The following is a 14,700-nucleotide window of genomic DNA, read 5'->3' as shown; positions in this document are numbered from 1 at the left end:
ATATTTCAGTGAAATATATATATAAAAACTGGATATTTATTGGAGAGCGCTACTTGATATGAAGAAAAGGCAGATGAGTAATCATGAGTTGATTTATTATGCAACGCGTTTCAACACAGGACATGCGTCTTCGTCAGGCAAAGAAATCGGTATCAAACCGGTACCTGGATACGGAAAGCTGCAACCTGGCTTCATCTAACAGACCTTTACATTAAGCTGTACCTGCCAGTACTAGCTTTTATGGTGAGCACTATCACCTATCTTTACTTGTCAGTACCCTATCCTTTAAGGTTTATCTTGCACCATGTGGCGCTGTGTACGTTTTTCTCTCTTCAGATAACACAAGACAAGGGCACACAGAAGAAAAAGGGGGAGGTAGGGGCAGTTGCCCACGGAAACACCGTGAGCAACAGGCAGTGGTGAACGAGCCGAGACAAACCAGGAGAGTACGAAGTAGCAAATCAGAGCAGGAGAATAGTCAGTCAAGCCAGGGTCAATAAGTAACAGCGGTCAATAAGGTAAATGGCAAGAATCGCAGAGCCAGGAAACCAGACAATCACAGGCAAGAAACATGCTGCAAGTGAGGGTAAAAATAGACCAAGGGCGGGAGCTAGTACCGTCAGGGCCGTTCTGTGATAGGTTCTCCCTCTCCGCAGCCTGCCAGCCTGAGTGGTAACAGATCGCATCACTCTAGCAGACCTTGGAGCTGATGAAGGCTGATTAACCCCGGGCGTCAACACAGAACCTGTGTCTGGCAAACCCTTTACACATAGTCTTAGGGTTCACACGCAAAGTCAAAAATGGCTGAAAATTACAGAGCTGTTTTCAGAGAACACAGCCTTTCATTTACAGCCGTTTTTGAAGTTGAAGACGTTTTTTGAGGTGTTTAGTTCTAGATGTTTTTGGAGCTGATTTTCCATTGACACAATGAAAAACATCTCCAAAAACGGCTCAAGAAGTGACATTCTCCTTTTTACGTGCCTTTTTAAAATTCAACAGGCAGTGTTTGTAGGCGTTGGGCTACCGATTTTTCAGGCAAATTTGGAGGCGTTTACCCCCCCCGAAATACGCCTGAAAACACAGCGTGTGAATATACCCTTAAAGATACACTGTCTCGGATATATATATATATTTTTATTTTTTTTTAGGGGGGTGGGCAAAACATGTCTTGTGGCACAAGACAGTCTGATTGGACAGTCTGATTAGTGGGGGAGATACGGGGTCTGGCTTAGGCCTTTTGTTACACACTCAATGTAAAATTGTACACTAGCTCGAAGCTGGCGTTGATTTCTTCTTTACATTACGCCTGTTACTGGCATAAATGATAGTAAAATTGTCGCCCCTTTCCGCAAAGCGCCACACACTTTTCAAAAAGTACCAAGCGCAGCATAAACTGCCCATAAACTTTCCCGCACTTTTGGGACTTTTCTATGCCAGATAAGAGACTTAGCAAGGTTAATAAATTCTCCTCTAAGGCTACAGACAGTAATACAATATTTTAATGCAAGGTTGTGTACACTCAGTGTCTGACTGAGGTACCTTGGACCCACCAAAGGAAATAATTATTGGGGGTCTACCCTTCAACTATATAGAAATAATGTGAACACTCTTAATTGTGTACTAAAAACGTGTGTAGTAAAACAAAGACCAATATTCCCACAATATAGTCACAGATATCAGTCCTACACAGGCATTCTGCAGACCATATACACTACCATTGAAAAGTTTAGGGTCACTTAGAAATGTCCTTATTTTTTAAAGAAAAGCCACAGTTTTTTTCATTGAAGATAACATTAAATTAATCAGAAATACACTCTCTATACATTCTTAATGTGCTAATTGACTATTCTAGCTGAAAACGTCTGGTTTTTAATGCAATATCTACATAGGTGTATAGAGGCCCATTTCCAGCAACCATCAATCCAGTGTTCTAATGGTACATTGTGTTTGCTAACTGTGTTAGAAGACTAATGGATGATTAGAAAACACTTGAAAACCCTTGTGCAATTATGTTAGCACCGCTGTAAACAGTTTTGCTGTTTTAGAGGAGCTATAAAACTGACCTTCCTTTGAGCTATTTGAGAATCTGGAGCATTACATTTGTGGGTTCGATTAAACTCTCCAATTGGCTAGAAAAAGAGAGCTTTCATGTAAAACTCGACACTCTATTCTTGTTCTTAGAAATGAAGGCTATTCCATGCGAGAAATTGCCAAGAAACTGAAGATTTCCTACAACGGTGTGTACTACTCCCTTCAGAGGACAGCACAAACAGGCTCTAACCAGAGTAGAAAGAGAAGTGGGAGGCCCCGCTACACAACTGAGCAACAAGACAAGTACATTAGAGTCTCTAGTTTGAGAAATAGACGCCTCACAGGTCCTCAACTGGCAGCTTCATTAAATAGTACCCGCAAAACGCCAGTGTCAACGTCTACAGTGAAGAGGCGACTCCGGGATGCTGGCCTTCAGGGCAGCGTGGCAAAGAAAAAGCCATATCTGAGACTGGCTAATAAAAGGAAAAGATTAATATGGGCAAAAGCACACAGACATTGGACAGAGGAAGATTGGAAAAAAGTGTTATGGACAGACGAATCGAAGTTTGAGGTGTTTGGATCACACAGAAGAACATTTGTGAGACGCAGAACAACTGAAAAGATGCTGGAAGAGTGCCTGACGCCATCTGTCAAGTATGGTGGAGGTAATGTGTTGGTCTGGGGTTGCTTTGGTGCTGGTAAAGTGGGAGATTTGTACAAGGTAAAAGGGATTTTGAATAAGGAAGGCTATCACTCCATTTTGCAACGCCATGCCATACCCTGTTGACAGCGCTTGATCGGAGCCAATTTCATCCTACAACAGGACAATGACCCAAAGCACACCTCCAAATTATGCAAGAACTATTTAGGGAAGAAGCAGGCAGCTGGTATTCTATCTATAATGGAGTGGCCAGCGCAGTCACCAGATCTCAACCCCATAGAGCTGTTGTGGGAGCAGCTTGACCATATGGTATGCAAGAAGTGCCCATGAAGCCAATCCAACTTGTGTGAGGGGCTTATGGAAGCATGGGGTGAAATTTCTCCCGATTACCTCAGCAAATTAACAGCTAGAATGCCAAAGGTCTGCAATGCTGTAATTGCTGCAAATGGAGCATTATTTGACGAAAGCAAAGTTTGAAGGAGAAAATTATTATTTGAAATAAAAATCATTATTTCTAACCTTGTCAATGTCTTGACTATATTTTATAGTCATTTTGCAACTCATTTGATAAATATAAGTGTGAGTTTTCATGGAAAGCACAAAATTGTCTGGGTGACCCCAAACTTTTGAACGGTAGTGTAAGTGAATACAGTGCAGTGAAATTCAGTGACTCACAGGTGACATCTTCTCAGATTGGAGTCGTTCATGTTCTCTTTTCTTCTTCATCCAGCCCAGAACGCCATGTTGACTTCTAGTCTTCTTGATCTCCAATGCCCAAGCGCGAACCACAAGATACGTCATGAAAGTGTTGATGTAACCTGTATACCACGTTCACGTGACCCAATGTGCCATGTCACAGCGTATTCAAATCATGGAAGCGTTCATTCTACATGACTACCGCCCGTCACGGCGCATACCTTAGATCAAAATTTCGACATATAACTAACTCTAAACCTCATAAGCTAATTTTCTTTAGCTATTATTCTAGGATGTACAATTCTATATTAAAATATTAGTCGTGTATACCCAAATCCAGCGATGGGTGAAACATAAAACAGTTATTTTTTTTATTTTCTTTTGGGAGATTGATGCCTCTTTCTCCAGGATAATGACATTGTATCTTATTTAAAGTTATTAATGAGGTCCAAATTTTTGGTCGTATTTGCTTTTGGCAACTCTGGCAATACTCTAATGAAAATTTTCCTTCCTTTTTTATGATTATTTTCTTAAAAATGGTTTAAGATGTATTGTACATTTGTTTAACCTGTATTTGCAGTTTATTCCCAATATTTTTTTGCATGTAAACGATTGAGTTATTAAAATTGATCATGTATCTTTAAATACCGGTGCTATATAAGCAGGTACTATCGTGAACATGATTTCCTGTCTCTGATGAAGTCCCAGCTGGGATGAAACGCGTAAGACATATGCACAGTGGTGAGAGACGTCATCACGTTTTCCTCAGGCGTGGTTACCTGTAACTCCAATATCAAGGCCCAAAAACTCTGAACTGGGCCTTATTGTTAGGGCTTATTCAGACGAACGTGTAATACGTCCGTGCAACGTGCGTGATTTTCACGCGCCTCGCACGGACCTATGTTACTCTATGGGGCCGTTCAGACTGTCAGTGATTTTCACGTAGCGTGTGTCCGTGTGTCCGCTGCGTAAAACTCATGACACGTCCGATATTTGTGCATTGTTCGCGCATCACGCACCCATTGAAGTCAATGGGTGCGTGAAAATCACGCCCAGCACTTCCGCAGCAGTATAGACTATGAATGAAAACAGAAAAGCACCACGTGCTACAAACATACAAACAGAGTGTCATAATGATGGTGGCTGCGCGAAAATCACGCAGCCGCGCATCATACGCTGCTGCCACACGGAGCTGTTATGGACACTAGGCATGAACGCTGCAGATTTTATGCAACACATTTTATTGTGGAAAATCCGTAGCGTATTACAGTGGCAGCAGAGGGGATGAGATTTTAACAAATCTCATCCAGACGCTGCAAAAATAATGGACCTGCAGTGCGGCTTTTTAAGCCGCAGCGTGTCAATTTATTCTGTGGGATCGCAGCTCCTCTGTTGCGGAAATGCTGCGGTTCTGCCGCAAAAATCACACATGAGAAAAAAAAAAAAGGCACTTTTTTTAAATTTATAAAAAAGTTTAGACTTACCCCGGCCGTAGTCCTGGTGACGCGATCCTCTATTCTTAGCGCAGCCCGGCCTCCTGTCATGACGTTTCATACCATGTGACTGCTGCAGCGGTCACATGGTCTACAGCGTCATCCCAGGAGGCGGGGCTACGTTCAGAAGAGAGAGATGCGTCACCAGGACTACGGCCGGGGTAAGTCTAAACTTTTTTTTCCCTGCAGGATTCCCGCAGCGGACATGCCTCACGAAACCTGCGCCACTATTTGGTGCGGTTTTGCTGTTGGAATTCCCTGCGGCTACCGGGGCGGATAAGCTGTGGAGTTTTACTCAGCATATCCGCCTAGTGTGTTCCTACCCTTATGATGTCGCTCCTGGAGCTGCTGCCGGTCTCTAAATAGGAAATTGGTCCAGTAGAATTTGGAATTATTTTTTTTTGTGAACCAGCTTAAAAAAATACAAAACTTTTGTGTTAGGGCCTGTTCACATCACCGTTCGCTTCCGCTCCGGGGTTCCGTCTGAGGTTTCCGTCGGGTGAACCCCGCAACGGAAAGTGATAGTGGACCAATTTCCTATTTAGAGAGCGGCAGCAGCTCCAGGAGCGACATCATAAGAGACACACTAGGCGGATATGCTGAGTAAAACTCCACAGCTTATCCGCCCCGGTAGCCGCAGGGAATTCTGGCAGCAAAACCGCACCAAATAGTGGCGCAGGTTTGGTGAGGCATGTCCGCTGCGGGAATCCTGCAGGGAAAAAAAAGTTTAGACTTACCCCGGCCGTAGTCCTGGTGACGCATCTCTCTCTTCTGAACGTAGCCCCGCCTCCTGGGATGACGCTATAGACCATGTGACCGCTGCAGCAGTCACATGGTATGAAATGTCATGACAGGAGGCCGAGCTGCGCTAAGAATAGAGGGCCGCGTCACCAGGACTACGGCCGGGGTAAGTCTAAACTTTTTTCTAAATGTAAAAAAGTACCTTTTTTTTTTTCTCATGTGTGATTTTTTGCGGCAGAACCGCAGCATTTCCGCAACAGAGGAGCAGCGATCCCACGGAATAAATTGACATGCTGCGGCTTAAAAAGCCGCACTGAAGGTACATTATTTTTGCAGCGTGTGGATGAGATTTGTTCAAATCTCATCCACTCTGCTGCGACTGTAATACGCTGCGGATTTTCCACAATAAAATGTGTTGCATAAAATCCGCAGTGTTCATGCCTAGTGTGTTCCTACCCTAAGGCCGGATTCACACGAGCGTGTGCTTTTTGTGTGCGCAAAAACGTGGCGTTTTGCGCATGCAAAAGGTCCATAACAGCTCCGTGTGGCAGCAGCGTGATTTTTGCGCAGCCGCCATCATTATGACACTCTGTAGCACGTGGTGCTTTTCTGTTTTCATTCATAGTTTATACTGCTGCGGAAGTGCTGGCCGTGATTTTCACACACCCATTGACTTCAATGGGTGCGTGATGCGCGAACAATGCACAAATATCGGACATGTTGTGAGTTTTACGCAGCGGACACACGGACACACGCTACGTGAAAATCACTGACAGTCTGAACGGCCCCATAGAGTAACATAGGTCCGTGCGAGGCGCGTGAAAATCACGCACGTTGCACCGATGTATTACACGTTCGTCTGAATAAGCCCTAACAATAAGGCCCAGTTCACAGAGTTTTTGGGCCTTGATATTGACTCGGACACTGCATCAGAATCAGCACCAAAAAACTTCCAAAACCGCCTCCCATTGATTTAATCTGAAATCAATGGGAGCCAGTCGCGGAAAAAAGAAAAAGCAGCACGTCCTTTCTTGCCGCGGTTCCGCCTCTGACCTCCCATCGAAATCAATGGGAGGCAGAAAATGCATTTTTCGCTGCGTTTTTTGTCTGCTGTCCTCAATCGCCGCAGGCAAAAAACGCAGCAAAAAACGCGGCAAGATAGTGTGGGCAGGTTAAAATCTGCCTCAAAATTCTTTAAGGAATTTTGAGGCAGATTTTTTTGGCCTGCAAAATACTCTGTGTGAACAGGGCCATACATAAACAGCACTTTGAGACATTTTACTCACTGTGTCAGAAGAGCTGCTCCCACTCCAGTCCTCGTCAGGCGATGTCTTCGGTCCATATGTCGTCCTTCACCTCCAGGCTCCAGAAAATGGCGGGGATCGAAGAACTCCTGCCGCCGCGCAAGAACTGGACTCCTCCCCCTCTCCTTACGCAGCTACGCTCTGGAGAAGAAGGAGGAGGCGGAGTCGGACGAGGAGGCGCTGGACGAGGAGGCCGAGGAGGAGGCGGAGGAGGAGGACGAGGAGGCGGAATCGGAGGCGGGCCAGCAGGTAATTAGACTGTGCGCCGCTGTCCTGGCTGTTCTTCGCAGTTGATTGGTCGCTGTACTTTTGGTGCGTGCGCACCGCATCCCTCTCGGTGGCGGGCATGAGCGGGTTGCTTTCCGGCGTGCCCGCTCGTTCGCGCGTGAGCGGTAATGAGCGCGATCGCGCGCGGTGTTTCGCGGCGGTGTTAGATGAGAGGGGGGCCCGCAGCTCACGGCGGTGTTTGACGAGAGGGGGGCCCGCAGCTAACGACATTGCTTTGGTGAAAAGAACCGGGCCCATTGCAGGGGCCTGTTTTTTTCTACCAAAGGCAAGTCGCGGCAGTTGCCGGGCCCCCCTTTCAATTAAGTTTGGCCGGGCCCCCTACAGTAGTACCCCTAATACCCCCCTGATGGCGGCCCTGCCTACTACCTACGAGGTATGAGACACAACACCTAGAGGATATTCATTGGCTGTTTTAAATCCGAAGCAAGGATTTTGCATGCACGCTACAACAGCCCTTACCTGTACCCGGGAATCAATTCATCCAGTTACGGATAAGGAAGCAAAGGAAAAATCCACTCGGTGTATGATCAGGGACCCGCCTGTTTGAAGGAATTGAAACGACCAACAGTTCGTTCCTTAAGTTCAGATGCACATGGCTGTTCAAGTTGTACTGAAAGTTCAATAAAGATAAAGACCATCCATGGACTGATCTGCACGCAATAGATGAGTATGCGAAAAATCTCTGTTGATCATCTATATTCTCATTGCTTATTCCTGGATGTGCCTAATTAATTTATTGTCTTGACCGGTCTGAATTTACCTGTGTTTCTTAGGTTGTAATTTGCTATATGCACCTTGCCGATATATCCTTTCTATATGTTTGATATATTCTTTTGTATTTTCTTGAGCATATTGATGCTTATATTTATATATATTCATTATTCTTCCTGGCCAGGTAGTTTTTAAATTGTTTTGCATTATTGTATATGCAATTGTGGGAATTGATTGTATTTCCTTTTCCCTCCCTCTCCCCCCCCCCCTTTTTTCTATGTATTAAACTTATTTTATATTACATCTATAGATATATTTATTATTTATATATCCATTATTTAATTTTCTTACCCAGATGAGTGCTGGTTTGTCCTGGATAGTGTTTTTGGTTTATTGTTCTTTGGTTTAGTTACTAGGACGGCACCTTGTGGCTCCCCAACCACAATATTCTGGGATTTTGGATATTTCCCTTTAATATATTCTTTGATAAAATAGTTTTCCATGAGTTTTGGACTGCGATGTGCTGCTGATCTCTCCTTTTGGGGGTAATATACAGGGAATATGGGGGTTATATAAGGGACTCCCATCATCCCTGTATATACCAGCCATCATCCCCATATATAACCTCCATTATCCGTGTATGTACCAGCCCACCATTATCTCGGTATAAAATCTCCATCACCCCTGTATATACCATTAGGGCGGGCACTGTCAGCTTGCTGTGGCGTGCGGGCATTGTGGCTAAACAAGAAGTAAATGGGGTGGGCATTGAGGACACAAGTGGACCAATAGGATGCCTGAAACTCCGGCATATGGGAGAAGTCCAGGAGAATCTGAAAATATGCCTCCTGATTGCTTAAAGGCTATGTACACCTTTGCACTGTTTGTTTTTTTAAAATTGCCTTGTATGTATTTTGCTAAATAAATCAAATTTCTAATTGGTCTACCATTTGTCTTCTGTACCTGCAGTGTATTTCAGTTTATGGCCAGCTGCTGTATTCAGTTATCTCTCTAAGGCCCTGTTCACACCTGCGTTGGTGTGTTTCGTTTGTTCTGCTCCGTCAATGGTACAGAACAAAGGAATAATGGAAGCAACGGTTCCGTCACACAACGGACACCGCCACCTGCCGACAGAACCCATTGACTTTAGTGGGTTCCATTGGCTTTCCGTCAGGCGGGGGGGGCCGTTATTTTACCAGAGACAATAGTGCAGATGTGAACGAGGCCTTATCCGTCAGTGATCACCCTAATGGCAAACTGAGCAGCTCCTCCTTTGCAGGCTAATGAACAAGCATTTACTGTGGAATGGTCCTAATTACTGCATACCTCCTAACTGTCCAGGATTCCGGGCGGTGTTACGCTGTCCCAAGCGGCCGGTGGTATCTCTTGGTGTCAACTGTATCTGCGTCCTCAGGATGCAGATACAGTTGAATCCAATGCTAATGTAAGGGATCGTCAGCTTCCTGCTTCTGTATTAGTACCGCTCGCTGAGGAATTCCCGGGCACAGCGCTACTTTAAGTGCGGAGCCCCTTGTCTCACTATCCATATATGAACATTGACGTCAGGGACTACTCCTGGAGAGGAATCCACTGCCTTTGCATTGCCGATGGTCTGGCCGTGGATTCCGCTCCTAGGCGGAACCCCTGATGTCACTGTCCATATATGTACAATTACATCAAGGGCTCCTCCTGGAGTGCAATCCCTGGCCACAGCGTGGCCGATGCTCTGTACAGGGATTCTGCTCCTATAGGGAATGCCTTACGTCACTGTCCATATATGGACAGTGACGGCAGGGGCTCCTCCTGGAGTGGATTCCCTGGCGGGGTGGCACCATCTACATGGGCACTGTGTGTGACACTATCTATATGGGCCCTGGCGCTTTATATGTGCGCACTAGTACTAGGGGTAGCTAAGGCGGCATTAAACTGTATGGGGGCAGCTATTTGTCATTATACTGTGTGGGGGGTCCTATGGGAACATAATACTGAGTGGGCTGAACCGGGTATGTGTGGGTGGAGATTATTTAGATTAGATACTTGAAAGTTGGTAGGTATGTTTACTGGTGTGTGCTGGGGCAGAGCGAGTGTGTCTACTCCAAATTTGCAGTATAAGGCAATGAGGTTGCTTTACCACATGCCAATGCTGCAATTTTGGGAATTGCTCCCTCTAGTGATCAGCACATGGAAATGTTATAAATTAGAATCTAATTTATAATATTTCCTGACTTGTGAAAAAATTTAAAAAATTAAAACAATGTGTAAACATTTATATACTAACCGTTTAACTGAAAAAAAAAATAAAATTCTAGCGACACATTGCCTTTAATACTGGCGTTTCATACACCAGTCCTATTAAACAGTTTGCCGGAGTAAGATGCAACACATTTATTAACAGGCGAACGACTCTTAATAAATGTGTCGCATCTTTTAGCTGCAACGCGGCCTGTCATCAGTACTTTCTACGTGCCGCGGCCTGCTGTACATTTAAAGTACATTTTTAAAATGTATTTTATTGTCTGATTGGGGGGCATACATTCTGATTGGGGGGAGGTATGGGTCTGGCACGGACCTTTGCCTTGTTACGCCCCCCAGAGATAAATCTGGGCTGCATTATACATATAGATTTCTGCTATAATTTACATCAGTTACTGGCGTAAATTATAGTAAAATTGTTGGCCATTTCTGCTATGCCCCGTTAATTTTTTGCCCCCCAAAATTTGGACATTTGCGCATTTTGTGCATTTTCTACGCTAGTAAACTGTTATAGAAAGGTTAATATATTCCCCCCAAAGGCTACAGACCGTAATACAATATCTTAATGTAAGGATGTGTACACTTAATTGTGCAGCAACGCTTGTTGTCTCCATTCTATGTCAGTGTGGGAAGTAGATGTCCGGCCTTATGATTTTGTGATAGACCCAGAATCCCAATCACCAAACCAAAGAATGCAAAATAAAGACACAAAACATTAGTGGGTGTTAAATGGTCAAAACTTTTATTATATTATATGACCAAACCCAAAATGGCAAACCTCCGACTCACGAAGAGTCACCCTCCAGCACGCAGGAAAGGAAAAACCCCCTGTGGGGGAAACCTCTAGGGAAACCATGGCTGGAGAATTGCCCTTCCTCTGGGCTTAGAAGGTGCCAAAATATAATTTGTAACAGAATTTGTACGTTTTCTCAGATTTTCAAGGAAAGACAATACAATGAACGAACAACATAAAACACATAAATCGGCTGATCTGGTTGGCTAGGCGGATATCTCTCTTCCTGGGCACCCATTAAAATTAATGGGCGATCCACGGATGAGACGGGTCCTCCAGATGCCTCCTTGTAGCATCTGTCTCCGCTTTGGCTAATAGAGGGGGATCTACTGCTGGAAACCCCCCTCTATTACAGACAACCCGTATGAAGAGGATGGCATCACTGTGATGAAGAAGTGGTCTGGAGTGAAGGGTTTCCCTGCTAGAACCTCCAAATTACATCAAGTCGGTATTGGTGGGGAAGTCAAGCTCAAGGTCCTCAGTCCCATCCAATATGGCGCTGAACGTGGCAGTAAAACCTTCTAATATGGAATCTTCTTTATGTCATAAACATTTGTATTTATGACATCATCACCTACATCATCATTACTACAGGAATTTATTACCACTGCACAACTCATACATTGTGACGTCACCCACAGTGGTCTGAAGTGTTAACCCTTTAATGACTGGCAATGTACTTAGTACAGATGCCATAAAGCTGAATAGAACATATCAGCGGCCATAAAGGAAAAGGGATAATGCAGGGAGCATCTCCGCACAAGAACAATCCATGACAAAGGGTTGTCCAGGATGAGATAACTTATCTGCTTTCTCCAAAAACCAGCACCACACCTTTCCATAGGTTGTGTGTGGTATTACAGCTCATTACCATTCACTTCAATGGAGCTAACCTGCAATACCAGATACAACCTGTGGATAGGTGTGGTGCTGTTTTTGGAAGAAAGCAGCCATATTTTTCTAATCCTGCACAGCTCCTGTTAGAAATAGTTAAAAAAAAGTGGTGGGGGGGGAGAAGGAGAAGAAGGGGAGAGGGAAAGAAGAAATTAAAAAAGGGAAAAAGAGGAACTCTGAGGTAAAAGAAATCAAACTAGACTGAAAGGAGTCTGCTGGAGGTGCCAGATGGAAAGACATATTTCTGCCATGGGGACCAGATTAGTTGAAATGTATCTTGAAGGGGGGCTTCAGAGAGTGGGTTTTAGCACCTTTCTGCCCTATGAAGTGCTGTTGCATTGAAAAACTATGCAGTTCTCCAAATCAGCGTCACAAAAACAAATTATTTTGTAAAAAATAAAACTATATAAATTTGGTATCGCCATAATCGTAACGACCCACAGAAACAAGTTATCATGCAATTCATGCCGCCCGATGAACACTGTAAAATCAAAACAGAAATGGCGGAATTACAGGTTTTTTTTCAAATCACCCCACAAAATGTAGGTTTTTTTAAATTTTTTTTAATACATTATATGGTACATTATAATTCACTGAGTATTGAAATATCTCATTTGTTTTCCCTAGTAGAATTAAATTTGTCACTGGTTCATATCATTAGTGATATATACTTTAAATATAACGATGCCACTATATTGTATTCAAACTACAACCTGCCTATGTGTTAATACACTGCAATAATGTCATTGCTCAATTCAAGTGCAAATGCACTAACATTGCCACTATAGACTCTGTGACTTGCTGGAGATCTAAGGTATGTGTACACATAAGCTCATAGTTTGCTTAGACCGGATATTATGCTGATTTTAGATACTTGGTTTTTATTTTGGATTTTACTATTTTTATATTTTTATTATAGATATTTTATAGTTTTTGTTAATCCAAATAATACAGCAGTAATCCGGATATGGGCTTTAAATACTCCCAGAGGTTTTCACACCCTTGGTATATTAGTTTAGCCTGGTAGATGCCGTTAGAGTATGTTCTCTCTCTGCTGCATCTATGTGTTATTGTTCTAGGACTAAATAGCTGCGCAGTATAAGAATGACAGGGCCCCCCATAGCAATCGCTTGGGGGACACATGGCATCACAGCCCCACATCATTTTTTATGATTCAAAAGGTTGGTGGTTTCTGGTTTGGTTTCTTCCTCCCCACCCCTCTTTTATTATTACAGTTGGTACTTACCTGCATGGGTCAGGTTGAGGTCAGCTGTACAGGAATGTACGAGCAGGTTCTGGAATTTTCCACCTTGCGCTCGTGAAGCCCGCGCTTTTTACTGATTGGATAATGAGCAGCAACGGCGGGAAGATTTCCTGTTTAAATTCTGGTGTCCGGCAGAGTTCCGGGCCGTTTGAAGAAGATCAAAACAAGCCATGGAGGACCTTATGCAACAGCTATTACAGAGAGCGGAGTCAGCGGGAGGTGAGGAATGGCTAAGAAGATGCCTTAATGTAGCAGAGCTGCCGCCGGAACAAGGAGGAAGACTACCACAGGATGTAACGGAGCGGAGTGAGGCGGTACTTACAGAGGAGGAGCCGGGCCTTACAGAGACTGACAGGAGGCCGACCAAGAGGACAAGGAGGAGCCGGGTAATTTACTCACCGCCTCCTCATGGCAGCAGGAGCAGAAGCAGTGGTCTTTAGTCGGCCAAAGGGCGGAGTTTTGCCTGTCAGCAGTCGGTGTCGTCAGAACGGCATGGGACAGTGACGAGGCAGAGTTTCCAGGGTCCTGCGGAGTCAGAAGGGCGGGAAAGCGCCTCACAGCAGCAGCGCAGTACAGCTTCCTCAGGACGAGCTGCACAGCCTAGAGAGGGATTTCGTCAGGACCAGCAGGGCTTAGCTCCACCTGCCGGTTCAAGGTCGGGAGAGAATCAGCCTGCAATGGACCCAGCGAGTGGTGAGATGAATGCTAACCAAAATGTCTATCTTTTTAATTTTATGAAGGTTTTATCAGATTTTATTACTAAAGCTGCAGCTCCTAGTACAGCAGCTGGAGTATGGAGTGAACAGAACAGCTCAGAGAGTAATGGTAATACTTCTGTCATTTTGCCACAGGTTTCTGAGTCTGTTAGTGTTGTTCCTTTATTAGACAGAGGTGCAGGAGTTGTAGAGACTTGTGTTAAGGAGGCAATTTCGTGTGAAGTGTCACCTTTAGGTTTTCATTTGTTGAAGAATATTAAAGAGCGCATTTGGCGTAATGAATTTATTGAAGTCTTAACACTATTGCCCTCAGCTAAGGAACATATTGTTCGTAGTGATAAGAAAGATGAAAAGTACGAGGATGATAGGAAGCGTAGTATGCCAAGATCTTTTAATAATTGGTTACTGGCGTTTTGTATTTATTCTGCAGTTTTAGGTGAGAAATATCCGGATAAGTGTTGTGGTTTATTTCAACATATTGACATTATTCTTGAGGCTTATCGCAATTTTGGCGGTATGGCATGGTACAACTATGATGAAATGTTTATACAGAAGTTGGCAATTTACCCATCCATTAATTGGGGGGTTAAAGATGTGGGTCTTTGGCTCAATCTAATGTTACCACAAAGAGCTGCGCCGGTTAAACAGCAAAATGCTGCTCAAGGTAACCTTAGGAAAGGGGTATGTTTCGCTTTTAATGAAACAACTTGCAAATGGTTTAGTAGTTGTAGGTATAAACACGAGTGTTCCTTTTGTGGGGGCGCTCACCCCATGTGTAGATGTTTCAAGAAAGCGAGTCAGTCAGCGCAGCAATAGCCAAGTACCAAGGAGTTGTTATCAAAAAGCATGGACGCC

Source organism: Rhinoderma darwinii, chromosome 9 (assembly GCF_050947455.1).
Source record: "Rhinoderma darwinii isolate aRhiDar2 chromosome 9, aRhiDar2.hap1, whole genome shotgun sequence".
Lineage (NCBI taxonomy): Eukaryota > Metazoa > Chordata > Amphibia > Anura > Rhinodermatidae > Rhinoderma > Rhinoderma darwinii.
The sequence above is the reverse complement of the archived record's forward strand: the minus strand, read 5'-3'. Positions refer to the sequence as shown.